Source organism: Engystomops pustulosus, chromosome 6 (assembly GCF_040894005.1).
Source record: "Engystomops pustulosus chromosome 6, aEngPut4.maternal, whole genome shotgun sequence".
NCBI classification, from domain to species: domain Eukaryota; kingdom Metazoa; phylum Chordata; class Amphibia; order Anura; family Leptodactylidae; genus Engystomops; species Engystomops pustulosus.
The window spans coordinates 62,271,034-62,298,615 of NC_092416.1; the positions used below are offsets into that span (position 1 = coordinate 62,271,034).

General features: G+C 48.1%; 2 long non-coding RNA genes across 2 annotated transcripts; one reads left to right on the forward strand and one right to left on the reverse strand.

Annotated features, from left to right (window-relative positions):
- Positions 1 to 457: 457 nt before the first annotated feature.
- LOC140065715 (uncharacterized) lies at positions 458 to 2,714 on the forward strand. The gene is made up of 3 exons (XR_011848032.1): positions 458 to 531; positions 1,078 to 1,201; positions 2,267 to 2,714. It is a non-coding gene; the product is annotated as an uncharacterized lncRNA (long non-coding RNA).
- Positions 2,715 to 7,444: 4,730 nt separating this feature from the next.
- On the reverse strand, positions 7,445 to 24,740 carry LOC140065717 (uncharacterized). The gene is made up of 3 exons (XR_011848033.1): positions 24,542 to 24,740; positions 23,648 to 23,779; positions 7,445 to 7,678 (listed from the first exon to the last, which is right to left on the reverse strand). It is a non-coding gene; the product is annotated as an uncharacterized lncRNA (long non-coding RNA).
- Positions 24,741 to 27,582: the final 2,842 nt, after the last annotated feature.

The window sequence follows — 27,582 nt, forward strand, 5'->3', positions numbered from 1 at the left end:
AAATAGGATAAATTTGCCCTGGATAAGGATGACTAAGACGAGGTAAAATCTATATGCGGACACATACGGGCAATAAACAAAGATTTAAACCGAGGCCCAGACATTTTACATCTGGCAACTTTACTGCCTCTCAGGACTCACAATCATCCGATTATAGTGACTCCGGCAATTTCTGGACTGACATCCCCACACAACCACAAGGGTCTAATGGCAGAAAGAGAGGCCCAAGGCATCGTGACTTGTCCCCTAGACCAGAAAAACGACTCGGGTGAGTCTGACAATTTACAAATTATTAATCTTTCTTCTGTCCATCTGTCTACCACTGAGATAGAAGTTCTAAAGAAGGGCCTGTCCTTTTCACCCATGAATCGAATAAACAAATTCAAATTGACTAAAGATTTATACCTTTTTTGCAGGCAAGTAGCCTTCAAATTATTGTATCACAACCGAATCTGGTGGACACACTTCCGCAAGAGGACAGACAGACGTTTTTGGATCTATTAGAGCTTCTTGAAGAAAACAACGACACAGGTAAAAAGAAATTTCCGTACAAAACACCTTCCCAAAGCACACCTAATTTAAAATTATTCCCCTTGTTACAATTTTTTTTCGATTGTACCATGCAGGATATCAAAAGTCTACCAACTGATAACAACAGATCACAGAATTTATCCTGAACGTAGAGTACTATATAATCTGAATAACAACAAAAATTTCCTCGTAAAGGAAGCGGACAAAGGGGGGAACATCGTTATTTGGCCTATTGAAATGTATAAAAAGGAAGCCCTGAGACAACTGGGCAATCGCGACTTTTACACTGTTCTCCCCTCTGATCCTACGGCCATCTTCAAAAAAAAGATTGATCGTCTACTTGCATCTGCGGCACAAGTGGGCATCATAAACTAGAGTGAACTTACATTTCTAACAGCATCCGATAATTCCCACCTTTTACATGCTCCCTAAGGTGCATAAATCACTTACTACACCACCGGGCCGCCCCATAGTCCCTGGCATAGGCAGCCTCAATGAAAAATTATGCACCTACATCGATTTTTATCTCCAACTTCTTGTTTTCAGATTGCTATCCTTTGTTCGGGACACCACGCATATAATTCAGAGACTACAGGATGTTCGAACTTCAGAGAACCTCCCCTTGGTGACGCTAGACGTCGAAGCACTCTACACAATAATCGAACATAAGGTAGGCTTGGAAGCGGTGGCTTTCTTCCTAGATAGACAGTGTTCATGCAACAGAAGACACAATTCTTTTATCTTGGATTTACTCCACAACATCCTACACCAAAACTACTTTGTGTTTGACCATACATTCTATAGGCAGGTTTCGGGTACGGCCATGGGGGCACGTTGCGTCCCCTCCTACGCGAACCTGTTTCTAGGATGGTGGGAGGAAAGGGTTGTCTATGTATCAGACATGTTCAATCTCTATGTAGCGGGCTGGTACCGCTACATAGATTATGTTCTCCTATTGTGGACAGGCAATAAACACAAAAGGCGATAAACACAAAAGGGATATCCTGGCAGGAATGGTGGAAAGAAAAAAAGCTCTTCTTCAACAGTTCTCAGTTTCTCCCTGTTTTTAGTATATGGTGCTGATTATTATGTGGCTCATATACTGCAAAATAAAGGGGTACAATGAGAAGTACTATGGCCATGAGGCTCATATACTCAGCATATGAGCTGGTACTTGTAGTACTCCAGCCTCATAACTATAGTATTTCTCATTTTAAATTTCTCATTGTTATATGCAGTATACTGCTGGAGTACTAAAAGTACCAGCTCATATGCTGAGTATTCTGCCAACAGTTCATATACTCAGGCAAAATATAATCAGCATTATTGATGGGCCTTACCTTGGCGGTGGGCAAATGCGAGAGTCTCTCCGCTCTCAGGATGATGCGCTGACCTCGGTGACATCATTTTGTCGCGCCAGGTTCAAAGCTTGCGCATGTGTTATTGTACACGTTTCCTACATTGTAAGAAGCCGTGACTGCGCATTGCCGTGAAACAAAACACAGGGGGCACCATAGTTTGGGGAACTTCCCTGCGGCACACCCGACAATGTGTTGCGGCACACTAGTGTGCCACGGCACACTGGTTGAAAATCACTGGCATATACATCTCACATCCTATTTCTCCACCTCTGCTGTTGATTTTTTGATGTTACCATCCACCACACATACCCAGCCTTAACTACCACACTGTTCCGGAAAGAGACGGCTACTAACAATTTACTTCATTTTTCTAGTTTTCACCCTCAACACCTTAAAACGGGCATACCAACTGGCCAATTTTTAAGAGTGAAACGCAATTGTAGCTCAGATTCGGAATTTAGAGCACATGTGCTGGATTTGACAGACTCAAGAACTGTGGTTATCCCAAAAAGGTAATTTCCAAAGCCTTTACACGGGCACATGACAGCAACTGCAGTGATCTCCTCACTACGAGGGTTCGGGAGAAGGACACAAAACCATGGTTAGTGACCACATTCAATAATCAATGGTCTGATATTTACCAGATTCTCACAAAAAACTGGGCAATTCTGATGAGCGATTCACGTCTATCCCATATAATTTCGAACAAACCACAATTAATGGCTAGACGTGCAAGGAACCTTCGTGACTTCTTGACCTCCAGCCACTTCAAACAACCTGGCACCACACTCGGAAGAGGCACCCGTCTACAGGGCTCATACCCTTGTGGTGAGTGCACTGTGTGCCCACTGATAATCTGTATGAAACAACTTGAGGACCCCAACAGTCGGGTTTCTCACCGAATAAAGCAATATATTAATTGCAAATCTAAAGGTGTCATCTATGTTCTTTTGTGTCCTTGTCCTCTCATCTATGTAGGTCAAACCACCCAAGAAATGAGAAAAAGGTTCCAACAGCATTTGTCTAACGTCAACAACGCCGCATCGGATCTACAAAAAGGTAAACCCCTAACATCGGTAGCTGCGCATTTCTTCCACTGTCATGGAGAGAAATTGGGAGTTATCGGTCTGGAAAAGATTCTATCTAACTCAAGGGGTGGGAACATCACCTCATTGTTATTGCAGAGGGAATCCAAATGGATTTACACTCTTGACTGTGTATCTCCTAAGGGCCTTATTGTTTACAGGTTTTTATAAAAAATCATAAAGTATCTATTGCACACCCCTTCTTTCAGAGCTATATACGGCATTTCATATCTTCTGCCACCCACCTTTACTCCTTCACACTCTGGACCCCCTCGGCCTGCTTTTTATCGGACCCTCCTAGTTTTTACACATGCTCACATTCTCTTCATTTTTTTCCCCCTCTTTCACACACCCTCACTCCCAAGCTTCAGGCTTCCTACCTTACTTCTTTTTTTTTTTTTCATGGCACATCCTCACAACTCACTATGGCACATATTCTCATCTCTAATACATTATTATTGTAACATTCTAAAAAAAATTTTCTTAATGTATTTCTTCACTTAGAACAGTGATGGCCAACCTATGACACACGTGTCAGTGCTGACACGCATAGCCATTTTCAGTGACACGCGGCCACCAGAGAGTTAAGTTTCATCCTCGGCTGCTACACGGCCAGATGCAGTAGCCGGGAGGCTGAGAGATTGTCCAGCACATTGTAATAAATAGATGATTTGGAAAATCCCCATATACTGCCATACTGTAGTACATGGTAGGATCAATCACACAATTTAGGATTAAAGTACCCTAGAAGTTAAATAATTATACATATTTGTTATTTAAACTACAAAATTATGTTTTTTTTTGCCAAGGTGACACACCACCCGAGTTATGCTCGGTTTTTTGGCGAATTTTGACACACCAAGCTCAAAAGATTGCCCATCACTGACTTAGAATGAGACCCTGCAATGTGTTCTTCCCTATGTACAGTACATTAACTCATCACACCCTCTGCAGTCCTGATGATTCTCGTCGGCTCCGCAGCTACAAGATTCCTCGGTCATCGGTTTCCAGTGTTTTATACTGATCTCTTCTGAATCCATATTGGCTGATCTACCGTCTTGAAGGTTGAATGTTTGTCTTCTGCCTTTATTCCCAAGATGCTCTATAAACGCATATTTATGTATTTTTCATGTACATTCCTAATTGTATCTCTAAGTCCACAAGCTTCTTCCACTGCCGTCTCCTCAGCAGTTTTGCAAACCATACTGTGAGTTATTATGCTTGAAAGGATCAACTATAACTTTTTAAAAATTGAAGTTTCCTTATTTTTTTTGTTCTATGACCAATACAATGAGCAGAACCTTTGCATGCTATATCAGCAGCACACTTATTATATTCATAATATACATTACCTTTCTACTCGCCTTCTTTTGCATGCGGTGTCGGCCTTGGTGTGGCCCCGTGGACCTCAAAACCTATACCCTTTATATACATACCCTATCCACCGACATGAAGTTTCTTTTGTCCTTTTGTAAGTCCACCATTTATACATGAGCGTGGGGAACTTTGGTGGCATTCGCTCCCAATCTAGGATTTTGTGGGGACACCATTCGTTGTTGCGCCATCAGTCGGCGCCACTTAGTGTCATTTGGAACGCAAGCTTTATCAACATGTCATCATGAGACGCGGTGCTCACTACTAGGCGACACGTATAACCATTGCCTGGTATGCTGTGGGCCGGATACACCTATGGCAGTATAGGTGGCCCCCTAATTAGGAACACCTGACTTACATACGATCCCTAGTTACAAACAGACTTCTGGAGTTTGGTAATTTACTATACTTTAGTCCTAGGCTACAATAAACAGCTTTAACAGTTATTAATGGTGCCTGTAATTAAAGGGAACCTACCATCACAAATCTACCTATAAAGGTGGATCGGGTGGTAGGTGGATCAATAGGACGTGAGGATAGCCCTTTTAAGTTTTATTATCCCTATATGCAAATTTTCTTATGCGGCTACTGGGGCGTGGAGTAGCTGCATCTGAGGTTACACGGCACTGCTACTCCACGCCCCGGTAGCCTCTTTTCTCCTCCTACCGAAAATCTTCGGTGCGCAGCTCCTCGTAGTTGCGCGCCCTCGTCCGACGATCCTGCGCAGAACAGCAGGCACTCTCCTGTGCAGCTTCGGCTTCGGGGAAGTAACCGCGCAGGCCTGCTGTTCTGCGCAGACGGCAGGATCGTCAGACGAGGGCGCGCAGCTACGAGGAGCTGCGCGCCGAAGATAGTGAGTAGGAGGAGAAAAGAGGCTACCGGGGCGTGGAGTAGCCACCTCATGTAACCTCAGATGCGGCTACTCCATGCCCCAGTAGCCGCATAATAAAATTTGCATACTAGTTTAATAAAAGTTACCAAAAAAGTGCGGGGATGTGAGTATTAGCCCTTAAAAGGGCTATCCTCACGTCCTATTGATCCACCTACCACCCGATCTACCTTTATAGGTAGATTTGTGGCGGTAGGTTCCCTTTAAGATTTATTGTCCTATTGTCACAGAGACCAAATAAATTTTGACTGTGGTTACAATAATAAAGTATACGGTTCCAACTTGAATACAAACTCAACAACAAACCTACCGAACCTATCTTGTATGTAAACCAGGGACTGCCTGTATATGGTAGGATCGATCAGACAACCTAGGGTTAAAGTACCCTCGGGAGTCTGAAAAATAGTATATTTATGATATAAATATAAATAAACAGTAAAAATCATAAACACATCTATCAAAATATAATAAATGTTTTTTCACTGCGTTTAACCCCGTAATGGAAAATTGCGCCCAAAGTAGAAAATGGCACTTTTTAGCCATTTTGAAAAATATAAAAAATTCTATAAAAATTGATCAAAAGGTCATACAGTCCTAAAAATGGTAGCATTAAAAGTCGCAAAGAATTACACCACCCAAAGCTCCGTACACTGGAGTATGAAAAAGTTATTAGCACCAGACCATGGCAAAATAATAAAACAATAATTTGTACAGGTTTTATTTTTGTAATTGTATCAGAAAATTATAAAACCTATACAAATTTGGTTTCCCCAAAATCGTACCGACCCAAAGAATAATTTAGACGTGTCATTTGGGACGTACAGTTAAATCTGTAAAATCCAAGCCCACAAGAAAATGGCACAAATCATGGCGTTTTTCCATCAATATCACTGCTTTTGGAATTTTTTTCCCACTTCCCAGTACATGGCATGGAATATTAAATATCATTTTGAAGTGCAATTTGTTATGCAGAAAACAAGCCATCACACAGCTCTGTACATCGAAAAACAAAAAAGCTATAGATTTTTGAAGGTGGGCAGAGAAAGATGAAAACACTAAATAGAAAAGGGGCTGCAGCGGGAAGGGGTTAATGTTGAAAGACAAGGGGTTTAGTCTCACAATGGTGTTGGTGCTGCACTTATGTGGCACATCTGTTGCATTTTGCATCCGCATCTACAAAACTGAAAAAACTACTGATGTGAAAGGTCCCCCGGAGTTCACCATCTTCCTCCTGGTGTATGTAAGTGCATGGCTTGCAACACAATTTTTAAGTTAAATCCTGTGGCTTGTCTGAATCCGTCGGGTCGTCCGATGGCCCGCCCCCCGATTTGTGTCGCATGAAAGCCAGTGTGATTGCGATTAAATCTGATCGCGTGCCACACAAACGCCTACTAAAACCCTGTCCCAGTGGCGCGATCCCCGAAAACGTCGTAAAACCTGAGGGAAATTCGACCGCGGGACCCTCAGTAAATAAGCCCCAATGACTTTGTGAGGCATCCAAGGAAATCACTGAACCACACGTGAAAATTGCCAAAATGAAAGAGCCCTAAGTCTCTGCAGGATCTAGAGCTTGGGCCTCTATCACTGTTTAGTGACAGTAACAGGTGAATAAACACCAAATATGTATAGGCACCTATGTGTATTGCCGTATCTGGTGACGGGGGTGTCATACAGGTGAAGTCTAGGTGACAGATCAGAAAAAGATATAAAAATATAGAATAAAAGTGTTCTGGCAGAGATATATGGGAGAAGGATTTGGAAATGAAAGCTACAAATAGATCAGGGACACTGAGGCCATCAATATGTATCCCTATGGCAAAGGGAAGGTCAGTGCTCCTGGGAATGATACTTTGTGGAGAATTCATTTTCTCTCCCATATAACTCTGCTACCTGTCAATGTAGAAATACCGTATGACTGCTAAGGGGAAAGTATGTAATGATAATGCAGAGGAAAGGCGGCATCTCCTGGGAATTAAACCAAATGGGAAATTCTTTTTCATCATATAACCAACACATATGACCACAGCAGGCAGGTCTGTTACAGGCTGGAGAGATGGATTCTCTCTGTACAGACCAGGAAGGTTGGATTACTGCCGGCCAGCAGCCATTAACCATTTACAAGTGCAATAATAAGAATGACAGCAAGATGGGTGATGTTTTTTTTCAATACAGTAAACTTTATTGACATGTGGAATTGGTGTCCCTGACAACACATGACATCACAGTACAGTATAGAACATTCCGGAGAGACACTGGCCTGTAGGACACTGGAGATGCTGCAAGACGATGGCTACCTGCATGCTCCATACCAAGAGAGTAAGAGGGGAAGCCATGTAAGTAGGGACAGTACACAGCCAGCATTTACTACTGAGAGCCACAGGTTTCCATGCTGCCAACACTTCAGGATGTGACACCTCAACTGCGAGTAGTTGCTATAACTAAACAAATAATTGAACTTATTTTTAGCTGGGTTTACTCCATTTAAATACACAACAGAAATGCCAAAAGGCCAGTTTAACCCTTTTTGTGCTAACTAAAATTAACTTTTTATTTCTAAGTTTAAAATGTTTGTCAGAGGACAATAGTGTTTTGACTCAGTGTTTTTGTTTTAAAATATATCAAGGAGGAGGGACCAAGCCACTTGAATTTTAATCTCTTTATCTCCTTAAGAGACTAATTCCTATGCATAGGTGCAATGTTTGTCCAGCCCTTCAATCTGATTCTCACACAGACACTATTAGCTAAGTATTTAGTCATTTATAGTGTTCACTCAGACCCATTCAGAGCAATAGCTCTGCCCCAATTGCCTCAAACCCCTGATGATGCCACGTAAGGTGGCGAAACATGTCGGGGGGGGGGGGGGAATCTTAGGTTTTAAAACAAGGAACAAGAAACGGCTACAATATTCAGCCAACTGAGATAGCCACCAGAACAGGGGTTTAATACTAAGCAGGCTGCTTGGAGGGAGGACAAGGAATAGTCAGCGAGCACCAGAGACTGCAGGACGGTAGAGAGTGAGTGATCTATACCCAGATTGTCGAATACGGTGGATGCTATGTGTTATATATGGGAGAATAGGGGTTAATAATTAGTTGTAGACCAAAGAGAGAAATAGCAATCTATCTAGATGCTCTGAATAGGGTCTAAGTGAACACTATAAATGACTGAATACTGAGCTAATAGCGATACACAGACCTGTGTACTCCTACCTCTCTACCCTACCCCAATCCTGAAATTTCCCCCTCCCTTGTTGTCTTCCCTTGTCTGTCTGAGAATCAGAGTGAAGGGCTGGACAAACATTGCACCTATGCATAGGAAATAGTCTCTTAAGGAGATAAAGAGATTAAAATTCAAGTGGCTTGGTCCCTCCTCCTTGATATATTTTAAAACAAAAACACTGAGTCAAAACGCTATTGTCCTCTGACAACTTTTTATTTCTAAGTTTAAAATGTTTATGTTTAGTTAGCACACAAAGGGTTAATTTCTATAACATCATAGACAGTTTTGAATTTGTACAGTGTCATACATTTACCCCAATTTCCACAATGCCCTCCTCTAGTAATAGACTAAGCATCTTTATATCCTTATTAAAATCCTAGGAATATTAAAGAACATCTACCACCAGGATGAAGGACTGTAAACCAAGCGCTCTGACATACTGGTGTAATTGCTATAACATCATAGACAGTTTTGATTTTCTACAGTGTCATACATTTACCCCAATTTCCACAATGCCCTCCTCTAGTAATAGACTGAGCATCTTTATATCCTTATTAACATCCTAGGAATATTAAAGGACATCTACCACCAGGATGATGGACTGTGAACCAAGCACTCTGACATACTGGTGTACGCCCTCTGACAGGATCTGCTCTTATTTAAGTTTCCTATATCCTTGTTTTTAAGAAAAAAAGTTTTTTTTTAAGAAATGGCATAAAGTGCCCTCTTGCACTGGTATATGATATCCACGTTGCCCATAAGGTGCAGCCGGATACCGTGGGACCCTGCTCTGCATTAATCTGTAAAATATGGCATAGAAATAGGAGCAGCTGGTGATTTTCTATATATAAAAAGTCTGCGGCTGCAGCTGGTGCGCCTGTGCCGGGACTGGGACGCCACGCACCGACCCAGTCCCCTGCCGGCCCTGTTCCCATTTAGCTAAGCTATCCCCATCCTCCACCGCCCCCCCCCCCCCTGGTGTGGAGGTGGCGGAAAGGGAATAATCGCAAGTGTTAGCTATAAGCTGCCATTTGCAATTATTTCATAGCTTCTACCCCACTGACGTGGCACAGAGGTCCTGATGATTATGCTCCTATGTCTCTATGTTAAAGAACATCTTCTTTTTGGTCCTTACATCAACTTAATATATCTCCTTCAGAAGCCCAAAGAGGTAAGTACAGTAGTTTATATCCAATACTTCTAGTTATTGCAATTCATTTATATGTTTATTATTATGTGAGGTACTGTATATTCTAGGTTTTAGGAGGATTGTGCCATGAAATACATTTATCCCACTTAGCTGTCTCTACCAGTCCTATACAACCAAGTGAAATTTTAATGCTACGCCCCTAAATAAATAGTATCCCCTCTGAAGATGTCCCAATAGTACAGTCCTGTATGGTCCTCTTACCACACCCGAATAGTACAGTCCTGTATGGTCCTCTTACCACACCCGAATAGTACAGTCCTGTATGGTCCTCTCACCACATCTGACTAGTACAGTCTCATATGGTACTCTCACCACATCCGAATAGTACAGTCTCATATGGTCCTCTCACCACATCCGAATAGTACAGTCTCATATGGTACTCTCACCGCATCTGAATAGTACAGTCTCATATGGTCCTCTCACCACATCTGAATAGTACAGTCTCATATGGTCCTCTCACCACATCCGAATAGTACAGTCTCATATGGTACTCTCACCACATCCGAATAGTACAGTCTCATATGGTACTCTCACCACATCCGAATAGTACAGTCTCATATGGTCCTCTCACCGCATCTGACTAGTACAGTCTCATATGGTACTCTCACCGCATCTGACTAGTACAGTCTCATATGGTCCTCTCACCGCATCTGACTAGTACAGTCTCATATGGTACTCTCACCACATCTGACTAGTACAGTCTCATATGGTACTCTCAACATCTGACTAGTACTGTACTATTAGTTGAGCACTAACACAATTGTTTGATCTGTATACTGTGTTTGGCTGCATTTGGGAGCGATGCCTGTTAGTTGCTCCTCGTTATTTAAACCTAATGCTCCAGATATCTAAGTGTTTGTGACTTCAAATGGTATCCCCTACCCCCACTCCTCTCTCGTTACCCCATCCCTTACCCACCACCCACACCCCTTTCTCTACACCTATCCCTCTCTCTTTACCCCATCCCTTATCCAACACCCCCACCCTTCTCTCGTTACCCCATCCCTTATCCAACACCCCAACCCTTCTCTCTACCCCCATACCTTAACCACCATCCCACCCCTCTCTCTATCCCCACCCCTCTCTCTACCCCCATTCCTTATCCACCATCCCGCCCCTTACCCACCACCCACACCCCTCTATCTCCATCCCCTACCCCCACTCCTCTCTCTATCCCCACTCCCTACCCTCTAACCCCACCCCTCTTTCTATACCCACTTCCTACCCCACCACTCTTTCTATCCCTTCTCCCTATCCCCAGTCTCTCTCTATCCCCAATCCCTACCCCACCCCCTCTCTCTTTATCCATACTCCCTACCCCCACCCCTCTCTCTTTATCCATACTCCCTACCCCCACCCCTCTCTCTATCTACTCCCTACCCCCACCCATCTCTCTATCCACACTCTCTACCCCCCTCTCTTTATCCATACTCCCTACCCCCACTCCTCTCTCTCTCTAAACCTACCACCACTCTATCTCCATCCCCTACCCCCAGCCCTCTGTCTATGCCAAACCAGACCCATCTCTCTATCCCAACCCCTCTCTCCATCCCCACCCCTCATAAAATCCCCAGCCTCTACCCCTCTCTCCATCCCCACCCCCTACCCCTCTAGTCTCTCTATCCCGACACCCTATCCCTCTCCCTATCACCACCCCCTACCTTCTGCCCCCACCACTTTCTCTATCCCCACCCCCTACCCTTAACCCTCTCTTTATGCCAACCCCAACCCCCACCCCTCTCTCTATCCCCACCTCCAACCCTCTCTATATACCCACCCCCTACACTCACCCCTCTCTCTATCCCCACCCCCTACCCCCAATCATCTCTCTATCCCACCCTCTGCCCCCACCACTCTCTATTTCCCCAATCCCTTCCCCCACACCTCTTTTTAACCCCACTCCTCTCTCTATCCCCACTTCTTACCCCCAACCCTCTTTCTATCCCCATTCCCTACGCCCAACCCTCTTTCTATCCCAATTCCCTACGCCCAACCCTCTCGCTATCGCCACCCCCTTCCCCCATCCCCACCCTTCTCTCAATCCCCACTCCCTACCCACACCCCTCTCTCTATCCACACTCTCTGCCCCCACCCCTCTCTCTATCCCCACTCCCTACCCTCACCCCTCTCTTTATCCCCACTCCGTACTCCCACCCATCTCTCTATCACCTATCCCTACACCCAACCCATCTCTATCCCCACTCCTTACCCCACCCCTCTCTCTATCCCCACTCTTCACTCCCTATTCCCACACCTCCCCCCTCCCCCCTCTCTATCCCCACTCTTTTCCCCGACCCCTCTCTCTATCGCCACCCCTAACCCCACCCCTCTCTATTCCCTCTCCCTACTTTTCACCCCTCTCTCTATCCCCACCCCTACCCTACGAGTCTCTGTATCCCAACCTTCTTCCCCCATCCCTCTCTTTATCCCCACTCCCTACCCCCACCTTTCTCGTTATCCCCACTTCCTACCCCGACCGCTCTCTCTAACCCCACTCCCTACATCCAACCCTCTCTCGAACCCCACTCCCTACCCCCACCCTTCTCTCTTTCCCACTCCCTTCCCCCACACCTCTTTTTATCCCCACTCCCTACGCCCACCCCTCTCTCTATCCCAACTCCTTACCCCCGACCCTCTTTCTGTCCCCATTCTCTACGCCCAACCCTATCTCTATCCCCACTTCCTACTCTCACCCCTCTCTCTATCCCCACCCCTTCCCCACCACTTTCTCCATCCCCATCCTTCTCTCAATCCCCATTCCCTACCCACACCCCTCTCTCTATCCCCACTCCCTGCCCCCATACCTCTCTCTATCCCCACTCCCTACTCTCACCCATCTCTCTATCCCCTATCCCCAACCCCTCTCTATCCTGACTCCTTACCCCACCCCTCTCTCTATCCCCACTCTTCACTCCCTATCCCCACCCCTCTTTCTATCCCCACCCCCTACCCCCACCCTTCTATCTTTCCCCACTCCCTACCACCACCCCTCCATCTATCCCCAATCCCTACCCCCACCCCTGTCTCTATCCTCACTTCCTGCCCACTACTCACACCCCTCTCTCTATCCCCAATCCTTACCACACCCACCTCTATCCCCACCCCTCTCTCTATCCCCAATTCCTACCCCCACCCCACTCTCTAACCCCACTCCCTACATCCAACCCTCTCTCAAACCTCACTCCCTACCACCACCCTCTCTCTATCCCCACTCCCTACCCCCTTCCCCCATCCTCATGTCTTTCAGCACTCCCTACCCCTCTCTCTATCCTCACTTCCTGCTTCCTACTCCCACACCACACTCTATCCCCACACCCTACCCCACCCATCTCTATCCCAAACCCGAACCCCACATCTCTCTTTATCCGCACCCCCTATCCCCAACCCTCTCTCTATCCCAACTCCCTACCCCCACCCCTCTCTCTATCCCCACTCCCTACCCCAACCCCTCGCTCCATCCCCACCCCCTACCCCCACCCCTCTCTCTATCCAAACTCCCTAACTTCACCCCTCTCTCTATCCCCACTCCCTACCCCCTATCCTACCACTCTGCATCCCTACCCTCTTCCCCACCCCTCTCTTTATCCCCACTTCCTACCCCCACATTCCTCGCTATCCGCTCTTCCTACCCCCACCCCTCTCTCTAAATCCACTACCTACATCCAACCCCCTTTGGAGCCCCACTCCAAACCCCTCTCTCTATCCCCACTCCATACCACCTTTCCCCTCCCTTCTATCTTTCCCCACTCCCTACCCCCACCCCTCCATCTATCCATACCCCCACCCCTGTCTCTATCCTCACTTCCTGCCCACTTCTCCCACCCCTCTCTCTATCCCGGCTCCCTACCCCAACCCCTCGCTCCATCCCCACCACCTAACCCCACCCCTCTCTCAATCCCCACTTCCTAACTTCACCCCTCTCTCTATCCCTACTCCCTACCACTCTCTACATCCTTACCCTCTTCCCCCACCCCTCTCTTTATCCCCACCCCTCTCTCTAACCCCACTCTCTACATCCAACCATCTCTCGAACCCCAATCCCTACCCCTATCCCTCTCTATCATCACTCCCTGCTTCCAACTCCCAACCCACTCTCTACCCCCACTCCCTACCCCACCCCTGTCTATCCCCAACCCATACCCCAACACCTCTCTCTATCCCCACCCCCTATCCCCAACCCTCTCACTATCCCTACCCCCACCCCTATCTCTATCCCCACACCCTACCCCAACACCTCTCTCTATCCCATCCCCCTTCTCCCTATTCCCTATGCAAACTCTCTATCCCAAACCACACCCATCTCTCTATCCCCACCCCTCTCTCCATCCCCACCCCCTACCCCTCTCTCCATCCCCACCCCCTACCCCTCTAGTCTCTCTATCCCTACCCACACCCCTCTCTATCCACACTCTCTGCCCCCACCCCTCTCTCTATCCCCACTCCCTACCCCCACCCCTCTCTTTATCCCCACTCCCTACTCCCACCCATCTCTCTATCACCTATCCCTACACCCAACCCCTCTCTATCCCCACTCCTTACCCCACCCCTCTCTCTATCCCCATGCTTCACTCCCTATCCCCACCCCTCTTTCTATCCCCACTCCCTTCCCCCACACCTCTTTTTATCCCCACTCCCTACCCCCACCCCTCTCTCTATCCCAACTCCTTGCCCCCGACCCTCTTTCTGTCCCCATTCCCTACGCCCAACCCTATCTCTATCCCCATTTCCTACACCCACCCCTCTCTCTATCCCCACCCCCTTCCCCACCACTTTCTCCATCCCCAACCTTCTCTCAATTCCCACTCCCTACCCACAACCCTCTCTCTATCCCCACTCTCTGCCCCCACCCCTCTCTCTATCCCCACTCCCTACTCCCACCCATCTCTCTATCCCCTATTCCTACCCCCAACCCCTCTCTATCCCGACTCCTTACCCCACCCCTCTCCCTATCCCTACTCTTCACTCCCTATCCCCACCCCTCTTTCTATCCCAACCCCCTACCCCCTCCCTTCTCAATATCCCCACTCTTTTCCCCGACCCCTCTCTTTATCCCCACCCCCTAACCCCACCGCTCTCTCTATTCCCACTTCCTAAATTCAACCCTATCTCTATCCCCACTCCCTACCCCCTAGCCTACCACTCTCAGTATCCCTACCCACTTCTCCCAACCCTCTCTTTATCCCCACTCCTTACCCCCACCTTTCTCGCAATCCCCACTCCCTACCCCCACACCTCTCTCAAACCCCACTCCCTACATCCAAGCCTCTCTCGAACCCCAATCCCTGCCCCCAACCCTCTCTCTATCCCCACATCCTTCCCCACCACTTTCTCCATCCCCAACCTTCTCTTAATTCCCACTCCCTACCCAAACCCCTCTCTCTCTCCCCACTCTTTGCCCCCATCCCTCTCTCTATCCCCACTCCTTACTCCCACCCATCTCTCTATCCCCTATCCCTACCCCCAACCCCTCTCTATCCCGACTCCTTACCCCACCCCTCTCTCTATCCCTACTCCTCACTCCCTATCCCCACTCCTTTTTCTATCCCAACCCCGTACACCCTCCCCTCTCTCTATCCCCACTCTTTTCCCCGACCCCTCTCTTTATCCCCACCCCCTAACCCCACCGCTCTCTCTATTCCCACTTCCTAAATTCACCCCTATCTCTATCCCCACTCCCTACCCCCTACCCTAACACTCTCTGTATCCCTCCCACTTCCCCCACCCCTCTCTTTATCACCACTCCTTTCCCCACCTTTCTCTCTATCCCCAATCCATACCACACCCACCTCTATCCCCACCCCTCTGTCTATCCCCAATTCCTACCCCCACCCCACTCCCTAACCGGCTCCCTAACCCAACCCCTCGCTCCATCCCCACCCCCTACCCCTCTCTCAATCCCCACTCCCTAACTTCACCCCTCTCTCTATCCCTACTCCCTACCCCACCACTCTCTACATCCTTACCCTCTTCCCCCACCCCTCTCTTTAGCCCCACTCCCTACCCCCACCCCTCTCTCTAACCCCAGTCCCTACATCCAACCATCTCTCAAACCGCAATTCCTACCCCCACCCCTCCATCTATCCCCACTCCCTACCCCTATCCCTCTCTATTCTCACTGCCTGCTTCCAACTCCCAACCCACTCTCTACCCCCACTCCCTACCCCACCCTTCTCTCTATCCCTAACCCATACCCCAACACCTCTCTCTATCCCCACCCCCATCCCCAACCCTCTCTCTATCCCTACCCCCACCCATATCTCTATCCCCACCCCCTACCCCAACACCTCTCTCTATCCCATCCCCCTTCTCCCTATCCGCTATGCCAACTCTCTACCCCCAACCCTCTCTATCCCCTATCCATACCCCCACCCCCTCTCTATCCCAACTCTTTTCCCCACCCCTCTTTCTATCCCCACTCCCTACCCCAACCCCTCTCTCTATCCCCACCCCCTAACCCAACCCCTCTCTCTATCCCCATCCCCTACCCCAACCCCTCTCTCTATTCCCACCACTTACCCCCACCCGTCTCTCCATCCCCACTCCCTAACTTCACCCCTCTCTCTATCGCCACTCCCTACCCCACCACTCTCTGTATCCCTACCCTCTTCCCCACCCCTCTCCTTATCCCCACTCCTTAACCCCCACCTTTCTCGCTATCCCCGCTACCTACCCCCACCCCTCTCTCTATCCCCATTCCCTACTCCCACCCATCTCTCTATACCCCTATCCCCACTCCCAACCCCTCTCTATCCCCACCCATCTCTCTATCCCCACTCCTTACCCCCTTTCCTCTCTCTATCCCCCTTTTTTCCCCCAACCCCTCTCTCTATCGCCACTCCCTACCCCAACCACTCTCTCTATCCCCACCTTTTGCCCCCACCCCTCTCTCTATCCCAACTTCCTAACTTCACCCCTCTCTCTATCGCCACTCCGTGCCCCACCACTCTCTGTATCCCTACCCTCTTCCCCCACCCCTCTCCTTATCCCCACTCTCTACCCCCACCTTTCTCGCTATCCCCGCTACCTACTCCCACCCCTCTCTCTATCCCCATTCCCTACTCCCACCCATCTCTCTATCCCCACCCCTCTCTCTATCCCCACTCCTTACCCCCACCCCTCTCTCTATCCCCACTCCCTAACTTCGCCCCTCTATCCCCACTGCCTACCCCCTACCATATCACTGCATCCCTATGCTCTTCCACCACCCCTCTCTTTATCCCCACTCCCTACCCCCACCCCTCTCTCTATTCTCACTCCCTGCCCCCTACTCCCACCTCTATCTCTATCCCCAATCCCTACCAAACCCATCTCTATCCCCAGCCCCACCTCTATCTCTCTATCCCAACCCCCTACCCCAACCCCACTCTCTATCTCCACTTCCTACATCCAACCCTCTCTGGAACCCCACTCCCTACCCTCACCCCTCTCTCTATCCCCACTCGCTACCCCACCCATCTCTATCCCCACCACCTACCCCCACACCTCTCTCTATCCCCAACCCCATCACCCCTCTATCCCCACCCCCTTTCCCAACCCCTCACTCTTTCCCCATTCCCTACCCCAACACCTCTCTCTAACCCCATCCCCTACCCCTCTCTCCATCCCCAATCCTTACCCCACCACTCCCTAACTTCTTCCCTGTCTCTATCCCCACCCCCTACATCCAACCCTCTCTCGAACCCCACTACGTACCCCCTTCCCCCACCCTCATATCTTTCCCCACTCCCTACCCCTATCCCTCTCTCTATCCTCACTCCCTGCATCCAACTCCCAACCCACTCCCTACCCCACCCATCTCTATCCCCACCCCTACCCAACTCCTCTCTATTCCCAACCCATACCCCAACACCTCTCTCTATCCCCACCCCCTATCCCCAACCCTCTCTCTCTCTATCCCCACCCCCTACCCCAACACCTCTCTATCCCTTCCCCCCCTCTCCCTATCCGCATTCCTAACTCTCTACCCACACCCCTCTCTATCCCCACTCCCTACATCCACCCATCTCTCTATCCCCTATCCCTAACCCCACCCCCTCTCTATCCCAACTCTTTACCCTACCCCTCTTTCTATCCCCACTCCCTACCCCAACCCCTCTCTCTATCCCAAACCCCTCTCTCTATCCCCACCTCCTACCCCCACACCTCTCTCCATCCCCACACCTCTCTCCATCCCCACTCCCTAACTTCACCCCTCTCTCTATCGCCACTCCCTACCCCAACCCCTCTCTCTATCCCCACCTCCTGCCCCCACCCCTCTCTCTATCCCAACTCCCTAACTTCACCTTTCTTGCTATTCCCGCTACCTACCCCTAACCCTCACTCCCTATCCCCACCCCTACAACCTCCCCTCTCTCTATCCCCACTTTTTTCCCCGACCCCTCTCTCTATCCCCACTCCCTACCCCCTACCCTACCACTCTCTGTATCCCTATCCTCTTCCCTCACCCCTCTCTTTATCCCCACTCCCTACCCCCTACCCCTCTCTAACCCCACTCCCTACATCCAACCCTCTCTCGAACCCCACTCCCTACCCCCACCCCTCTATCTATCCCCACTCCCTACCCCCACCCCTCTCTCTATCCTCACTCCCTGCCCCCTACTCCCACCCCTCTCTCTATCCCCACTCCCTATCAAACCCATCTCTATCCCCAGCCCCCCGTCCCACCCCTCTCTCTATCCCCAGTCCCCCATTCCACCCCTCTCTCTATCCCCAACTCCTACCCCAACACCTCTCTCTATCCCCACCCCCAAACCCCACCTCTCTCTCTATCCCAATCCCCTACCCCCACCCAACTCTTTTACTCCACTTCCTACATCCAACCCTCTTTAGAACCCTACTCCCTACCCTCACCCTTCTCTCTATCCCCACTCTCTACCCCATTCTCCCACCCTCATATATTTCCCCACTCCTTAATCCCACCCCTCCATTTATCCCCACTCCCTACCCCTATCCCTCTCTCTATCCTCACTCCCTGCTTCCTACTCCCACCTTTCTCTCTACCCCCACTCCCTTCACTGTCCCCTCTCTCTATCCCCACTCCCTACCCCACCCATCTCTATCCCCAACCCCTACCCCCAAACCTCTCTCTATCCCCAACCCCATCACCTCTCTCTATCCCCACCCCCTATCCCAACACCCTACCCCTCACTCTTTCCCCATTCCCTACCCCAACACCTCTCTCTACCCCAGCCCCCTACCCCACCCCCTCTCCTTACCCACCCCTCCCTAACTTCATCCCTCTCTCTATCCCCACCCCCTACTCTTACACTCTCTGTATCCCTACCCTTTTCCCCCACCCCTCTCTTTATCCCCACTCCCTACCCTCACCCCTGTCTCTATCCTCACTTCCTGCCCACTACTCCCACCCCTCTCTCTATCCCCACTCCATACCCCACCTATCTCTATCCCCTCCCCCTATACCCACCGCTGTCTCTGTCCCCAACTCCTACCGCAACAACTCTCTCTATCCCCACCGCCTACCCCCACCCCTCTCTATATCCCAACCCCCCACCCCACTCTCCAACCCCACTCCCTACATCCAACCCTCTCTCAAACCCCTCCATCTATCCCCACTCCCTACCCCCACCCTTTTCTCTATCCTCACTCCCTGATTTCTACTCTCACCCCTCTCTCTACCCCCTCTCCCTTCACCACCCATCTCTACCCCCACCCCCTACCCCCACCCCTCTCTCTATCCCCAATCCCATCACCTCTCTCTATCCCCACCCATATCCCCAGCTCTCTCTCTCTCTATCTTAACCCTCTATCCCCGCTCTCTACCCCAACCCCTCACTCTATCCCCACCCCCTACCCCAACACCTCTCTATCCCCACCCCCTACCCCAACATCTCTCTATCCCCACCCCCTACCCCAACACCTCTCTCTATCCCCACCCCCTACTTCACCCCTTCTCCATCCCCACTCCTTACTCCCACCCCTCTCCCTATCTGCATTCCCAACTCCTCTCTCTATCCCCACTCCCTACCCACACCCATCTCTCTAACCCCACTACCTACCCCCACCCCTCTCTCTTTCCCCACTCCCTACCCCCACTTCCTAGCCCCCACCCAACTCTCTATCCCCACCCTCTCTCTTTTCCACTCCCTACCTCCACCCCTCTCTCTATCACCACTCCCACCCATGTCTCTATCCCTTATCCCTACCGCCACCCCCTCTCTATCCCCACTCCTTATGCCCTTCCCCTATCTCTATCCCCACTACCTCTCCCGACCCATCTCTCTATTCCCACTCTCTTCCCCGACCCCTCTCTCTATTCCCACCCTCTACCCCCACCATTTCTCTATCCCCACTCCAAACCCCTCGCTCCATCCCCACCCCCTACCCCCACCCCTCTCTCTATCCTCAGTCCTTAAATTTATCCCTCTGTCTCCCGCAACTTCTCTCTCTATTCCCACCCCTACACCCACCCTTCTCTCTATAGCAACCCCCCACCCCTTTCTCCAACCCCACTCTTTACATCCACCCTCTCTCAAACCCCACTTCCTTCCCCCACCCTCTCTCACTCCCCACCCCCTTCCCCCACCCTAATATCTTTCCCCACTTCCTACCCCCACCCCTCCATCTATCCCCATTCCCTACCCCATCACTCTCTCTATCCTCACTTCCTGCTTCCTACTCCAACCCCTCTCTCTATCCCCACTCCCTATCCCAACCGCCTCTCCATCCCCACTCCTTACCCCCACCCCTCTCCCTGTCTGCATTTTCAACTCCCTACCTTCACCCCTTTCTCTATTCCCACTCCCTACCCCCACCCATTTCACTATATTCTATCCCTACCCCCACCTCTTCTATATCCCTACTCTTTACCCCCACCCCTTTCTCTATCCCCACCATCTCTCTATCCTCATTCCCTACCTCCACCCCTGTTTTTATCCCCAGCCCCTAATATAGCCTCTCTCTATCCCCACCCCTCTTTCTATCCCCTCTCCCTACCCCAGCCCCTCTCTCTATCCCCATCCCCTACCCCCACCCCTCTCTCTGTCCCCACGCCCTACTCCCACCCATCTCTCTATCCCTACCCCCACCCATCTATATCCCCACTCCTTACCCCTGCCCCTCTCTCTATCCCCACCCCTTCCCCTCTCTCTATCCCCATTACTTTCCCCAACCCCTCTCTCTATCCCCACCCTACTACCTACGCCAACCCCTCGCTGCATCCCCACTCCCCTCTCTCTCTATCCCCATTCCCTAACTTCATCCTTCTCTCTATCCCCACCCCCTACCCTACCACTCTCTGTATCCCTACCCTCTTCCCCACCCCTCTCTTTATCCCTACCCCCACCTTTCTCGCTATCCCCACTCCCTACCCCCACCCCTCTCTCTAACCCCACTCCCTACATCCAACCATCTCTCGAACCCCACTCCCTACCCCTCTCTCTATCTCCACTCCCTTCCCAAACCCTTCTATCTTTCCCCACTCCCTACCCCCACCCCTGTCTCTATCCTCACTTCCTGCCCAATACCCCCACCCCTCTCTCTATCCCCAACCCCTAGTCCCACCCCTCACTCTATTGTGCCACTCCCTATCCCCACCCTTCTCTCTATTCCCACCCCTTCCCCCCTCTCTCTATTCCCACTCCCTATCCTCACCCTTCTCTCTATGTCCGCCCCCTTCCCACACCCCTCTCTCTACCCCCATTCTCTACCCCCACCCCACTCTCTATCCCCATCCCCCCACCCTTCTCTCTATCCCCACTCCCTACCCCCACCCAATATTTTGTATAAATGTTTTCAATCAATAATTTACTTAATAGAAATAGATTGTGAGCTTATTGTTTTTTCTTCAATCTAATCAAATGATAATAATGGTATAAATAACTTTAATATAAACACATTTGGATGTGTTCATATTTGGACTTTAAACCTATCAGTGGGGATGTGAATTTTAGCTGGTGACAAGTTCTAATACCCTATGCTATGCTGATTTGAAATATCCATTTGTCATCTTCTGAATCATTTCAGCAGAATATAATAGATTATTTTACTTTACCTGGCTCTGAGCCTGGAGTGTGTATAGAATCCTGGGAAGGGGGCAGCTACAGCCTGTGTGTGCCTGTGTCTCCTCATGCATTCTACCTCTCCCCCACATCATCCCCCTCCCTGCCTGCTCAATGCACATGACAGGGAGTGGGGAGGGGGAGGGAAGTACATGAGTGTCCAGGAGAGGAGACTGACACAGGCACAGACTGGCTGCAGCTGCCCCCTTCCCCAGGATTTAGCACATGCTGCTGGCAGGGAGCCAAGCAATGTGAATTAGACTCATATAAACTATTGAAATGACTCATATAAACTATTGAAATGATTTAGAATAGTGACAAAGGTTTTTAAAATCAGCATAGTATAAGTTATTGCAACCTGTCACCAGGTAAAATTGGCATTCCTGGTGACAGGTTCACTCTAAACTACTGCTCAGCTGGATCTTACCTATAGTAACCTGATTCCACTACTACAAAATGTGCATAATGGTGTCAGAGCTATCCCATGGAAAGTTCATAAGTATCTAAGGCCTTGTCAGACATTTTTAAGAAGTTAATCTACTCTCTAAATATTCAATTTTAATGATGTTTTAAAACAAATACACTAAATGCAGTCTTTCCTCTACAGAGACTGACTATACAATCACTTACCAATTGTACCCAGTTTGGTTATACAATTACACAAATGAAGTTCTGATTTCTTATATTACCCTCTGTTATGCACCTATCTGACGCACTTCCCTCCTCCTACTGGTGGGTCCCTACACTAACACTACTATGTATAACAGAATATTTCATGTAATTTGTTACTTCTATATTACTATTTAGTGTAAAGCGATCCTGTTATACAAAAGAAAATAGTCTTAGTGTAGGGACCCATCTGAATGAGGTCGCCTTGACGTGGCAGATGGGCTCGCACAACGTAATCCAATTGTGCGCCAAGAACCTCAGAATACTTTAGGAGTAGCTGACTAAATGGGGAACATTGATCATAGGATTTTCTTGATGTTTTGGCAGCGCATTTTGTGCAACACCCTGTAAACCCAGATTTATGACAAAAAAAAAAAGTCACACAGGGGCACATTTACTGAGGGTCCACAGACCGCATTTTCCCCAGGTTTCCCGACTTTATCCGTTTTACACTGCATTTAACTGGGGTTTTTGGCACACACAATCGGATTTTGGCGCAATCGCTCCAACTTTAATGCGACAAAATCAGGGGCCGTGGCCGTCGGACAACCCGACTGATTCCGACTAAGCACCGGATTTAACAATCAAAATTGTGTTGCAAGTCATGCACTTACATGCACCGGGAAGTAGATCATGAACTCCGGCGGACCTGAGCGACAACGCGACACATGCAGGAAATTGAGCACACAATATTAGTGAATCGCAGCAGCTCTGAAACCTCGGGGATCCCGATGGGACAGATAAGTAAATATGCCCCATTGTCACTCAACCTCACTTCTGGAATTGTGATTTTTTTTTTAAATCATTCTACAATTTTTTTAGAAGTTTTTATTTTTTAATTTAGCTGATACTACTGATTATTAAAGGGCCAAAGTCATGGAACTGGGCCAAGGAGCCGTCCTAATGATAAGTATCCCACAATGAATGGGGTTGTCTGGTTTATCTGTATGTTTTTCTCACCTACTGTCTTCATTGCCTTTGCTCCTACATCTTCCCACGTGAGATGCGCCCTAAGAACTTCACCTGTTTATGTGGAATGAGCCCATATTTCTCATTCCATCTCAATTTTTGCCATAACATCTCTTTTAATAATAGAAAAAGGAAGCGGGGAGGAGGAGGAAGTGTTTAATCCTATACTGGGGGTCTGCATTGTGTCTTACATATCACTGATATTCTTGGCAAATCAGTCCTTACCCTGTCTGCACTTAATGAGCAGTTCCCATCTTACTACCTGAATTACACTATTAGCAAAAGTCTAGTAAGTCATGAGGTCAAAATAGGTATATACTCACCCACTAGTGACCTGGTGTGATTTCCACACATGTTGTGATGCTGCTGTGCTCTGTGCATGTAGTACATGTACATTACTGGTAATTTGTTACCTCTCAACCTTTGGGGTAACCCCTCCTGCTGCCATGTTATACCTAAATACAACATAAGACCAATTACAATATGTACCCACAATACCGTATTTTTCGGCCTATTAGGCGCACCAAAAATCCTTTAATTTTCTCAGAAATCAAAGGTGCGCCTTATATATGAACTTATACAGAAATGTACTACAGACAAGATGTACTGTACATTTACCAGTGTTTAATAGCTCCATCCCCAGAAATTTCCTGCACCTTCCCACACAGTATGCAGGGTCCCTAGCTCCTGAAGTGCCCTGGCACCACAACTAACATTGTGCCCATCCTGCCCTCCCCTAGCACGGAGAGACCGGAGCTGCCATACGACCACGAGGCAATCATCATCATCAGTAAACAATCCCCCATACCTGACAGCCCTGCCACAGGGAACCCCACAGGAATAACACCCTGGCTGAGGAAGGAAGGAGAAGGGGCAGGGTGCTGCATCACCCTGCATTAACCCCCAGCAGCCCATACCTCTGAGATCGGAGCTCTCTGACACGCTGAAGACAAGTTTCCTGGGAAGTGTAGCTGGCTAGAACTGTGCACAGGTCTGCCACCAGCTGGTCATTTTTAGGTACTGCATTTGATCCTGCGCCTTATACTCCAGTGCGCCTTATATATGAACCTAGATGTCTTAGCAGGCATTTATTAGAGGTGTGCTTATAGTCCGGTGCGCCTTATAGGCCTAAAAATACGGTAATAGTATATGTGAATGGAAAATGTATTTCAAGTAAAAAAAAAACAAAAAAACAATAATATTGCGTTGTGCTGCACCTTTTCTCCTATGAGCTATCCACAACGGTCCTAGATGGATCCAGCAAACATCCACTATTAAGTAATCCAGTAGAATAAAAGTTCTTCTTATGACCGGAGCTCAAAACCCAAATGACGATCCATGCACGATTCCTCCTTATTAATGTGCCAAACACAAGGGATCACTTTCAGGGATAAGTCACCATTCAGACTAGAAACCGCAAATGTTTTCACTCCTGTCCTAGTATATGAGAGACATATCCAGACATAGTGTAGACAGTTTCACAATTTTAAAACTTTTTATTCAAGTTCTACTCACATATATAAATTAAAAAAGTGCATATCAAAAGTAACTCCACGAGGACGCCAAACTAGAGACTATGACAGGAGTGAAAACATTTGCGGTTTCTGGTCTGAACGGTGACTTATCCCTGAAAGTGATCCCTTGTGTTTGACACATTAATAAGGAGGAATCGTGCATGGATCGTCATTTGGGTTTTGAGCTCCGGTCATAAGAAGAACTTTTATTCTACTGGATTAAAAAAAAAAAGTTGAATTCTGCTGCCACCCTTAACCTTTAGTTGTAGATAAGTGGCCTTCACTGCCTTACATAAACTTGTTGGGGCGCATTTACTAAAAGCACAGCATGTGCAGTTTGCCGTGGAGTGGGCAGGGGGCACCATATTCAGGATTTCTTCATGAAACTGGTGCCCTCTGCGCTGCTCTGCGTTCTCTGCGGCGCGTTCTCTGCGGTGGATTCGGGTCCGGCCGGGATTCACTAAATCCCAGGGCAATACAGGGAAAATCGGCGCAAATCGGAAATATTCAGGTAAAATGTTGGGAAACCGCGAATCGGGCCCTTAGTAAATGACCCCCAGTGTGTCTGGCATTGTCCTGGACCAAGCAACAGGCTGCCACCTTCTGGTCCAGACAATATGATGCAGAGCTGAAGTACAGTGTATGGGGAATGGGATCCGCAGCCGCAGCTGTTCAGATTGTCACTTGGTGTCCTCGGCATCCTCGTCCATTGCCTCCCTGACAGTGGCGTAACAAGGCCCCAGTGGGCCCTGGTGCGACCTTAGAAACGCGGCCCCCATACACCTAAACCCTCGCTGCCGGCTCCATACCGCATGTAATTCTTCAGTATACACATATTTCATATATACATTTCACAGACATAAGCACACATACACTACAGATGCATAACACACAGGGGCATAACCAGCTGAGGCTGGGCCCCATAACAGACCTTTGAATGAAGCCCCCTTCCCCTTAAAAATATATACACATTTATACAATCGCAATCATTTTTACACTCATACACATGTCTACACATTCATACGTTTATATACATAAAATTTACAGCACACACACAGATATACAGCATATATACACGCACATCCAGTATATACAACATACACACATATACTGCATATATACACATCGTATATACTCATGCATCCAGTATATACAGCATACACACATACACAGCATAGACACACATATACAGCATATATACACAGCCATACACACACATATTCAGCATATGTACACATGCATCCAGTATATACAGCATACACATACATATTCAGCATATATATACACATACATACAGTATATACACACATATACAGCATATACACACACATATAGTATATACCAAATATACAGCATAAATACAGACAAAAACAGTATACACACATACAGTATATACACACACACATATAAAGCATATATGTAGCATACACACACATATACAGCATATATACACATGCAACCAGTATATACAATATATACAGCATATATATTTATACAATTACATACACAAACACATATACATTTACTTACAAGTATTGATTATACTCACCCACTCACAGAACCAAACAGAAAGGAGCAGATCAAGGGGAGGGGAAAGGGGCAAAGACAACGAATTACAGGAAGTCCCCGGGTTACATACAAGATATCCAGTAGAAGAAACTCTTTTGTGACCGGAGCTCAAAAACGAAAAAGACGATCCATGCAGGTTTCCTCCTTATTTGTGCACCAAACACAAGGGATCACTTTCAGGGATAAGTCACCATTCAGACCAGAAACCGTCAATATTTTCACTCCTGTCCTAGTCTCCTCCACTCACTGCATATAAGAGACATATCCAGACATAGTGTAGACAATTTCAAACTTTTAAAGCTTTTATTTCCAGTTCTACTCACATATGTAGATAAAAAATGCGCATATCACAAAATAACTCCACGAGGACGCCAATCCTTGCCCGACCCAGGGTTTCGCCTCTGTGCTTCTTCTGGGGCATGATTAGCGTCCGTCCTCTAGCTTTATTTATACAAAACTGTTTCTCCATAAAATACATTTTCAGTTTCATACATAAATCACATACATTTAAAAAACAAGGAACACAGAATACATCTGATTTGAACAAGGTATCTAAATAAGGAAAACACTTTAAGCATACATACACATCAGGCTAAAAAATCCATGTTTGCTAGTTTCTCCAAACCACCTGGAGGGCAACCTCTGTTTTCAAACTATCCTCCAATCACAGGGAGTGCTGAGCCAAGCCCCTCAACCTGTCATTCAAAGTCACGTGGGTATTACCCAATTAACCCAAAAATGTGCTTCACTCATTACATAGGGAGTTGGAGAAAAACAAAACCTTCTTTTGTTTTCATTGTGTCTGGGAGATGTTGAGCTAGAGATGTTGTATAAACTCTAGCGTATTAATAACAGAAAAAACATTTTTTACTTTTATATACATATTTTCTTAATACAAAGATTACTACAAATACAATTTGCACATATTCCTATTTTTACAACCTGTGATCACAGACATCCTTAACCCCTTAACGCTCTGCGCCGTAGCTCTACGGCGCAGAGGTATAAGGGATGTATGAAGAGGGCTCACGGGCTGAGTCCTCTTCATACAGAGGTGGGGGTTTTTGCATTTTGCACAAAACCCCCACCGCTAATAACCGCGGTCGGTGCTTGCATTAACCCTCTAAACGCCGCCCGCAAAGTCGCGGGCGGCGTTTAAAAGACGGCGGCGCGCG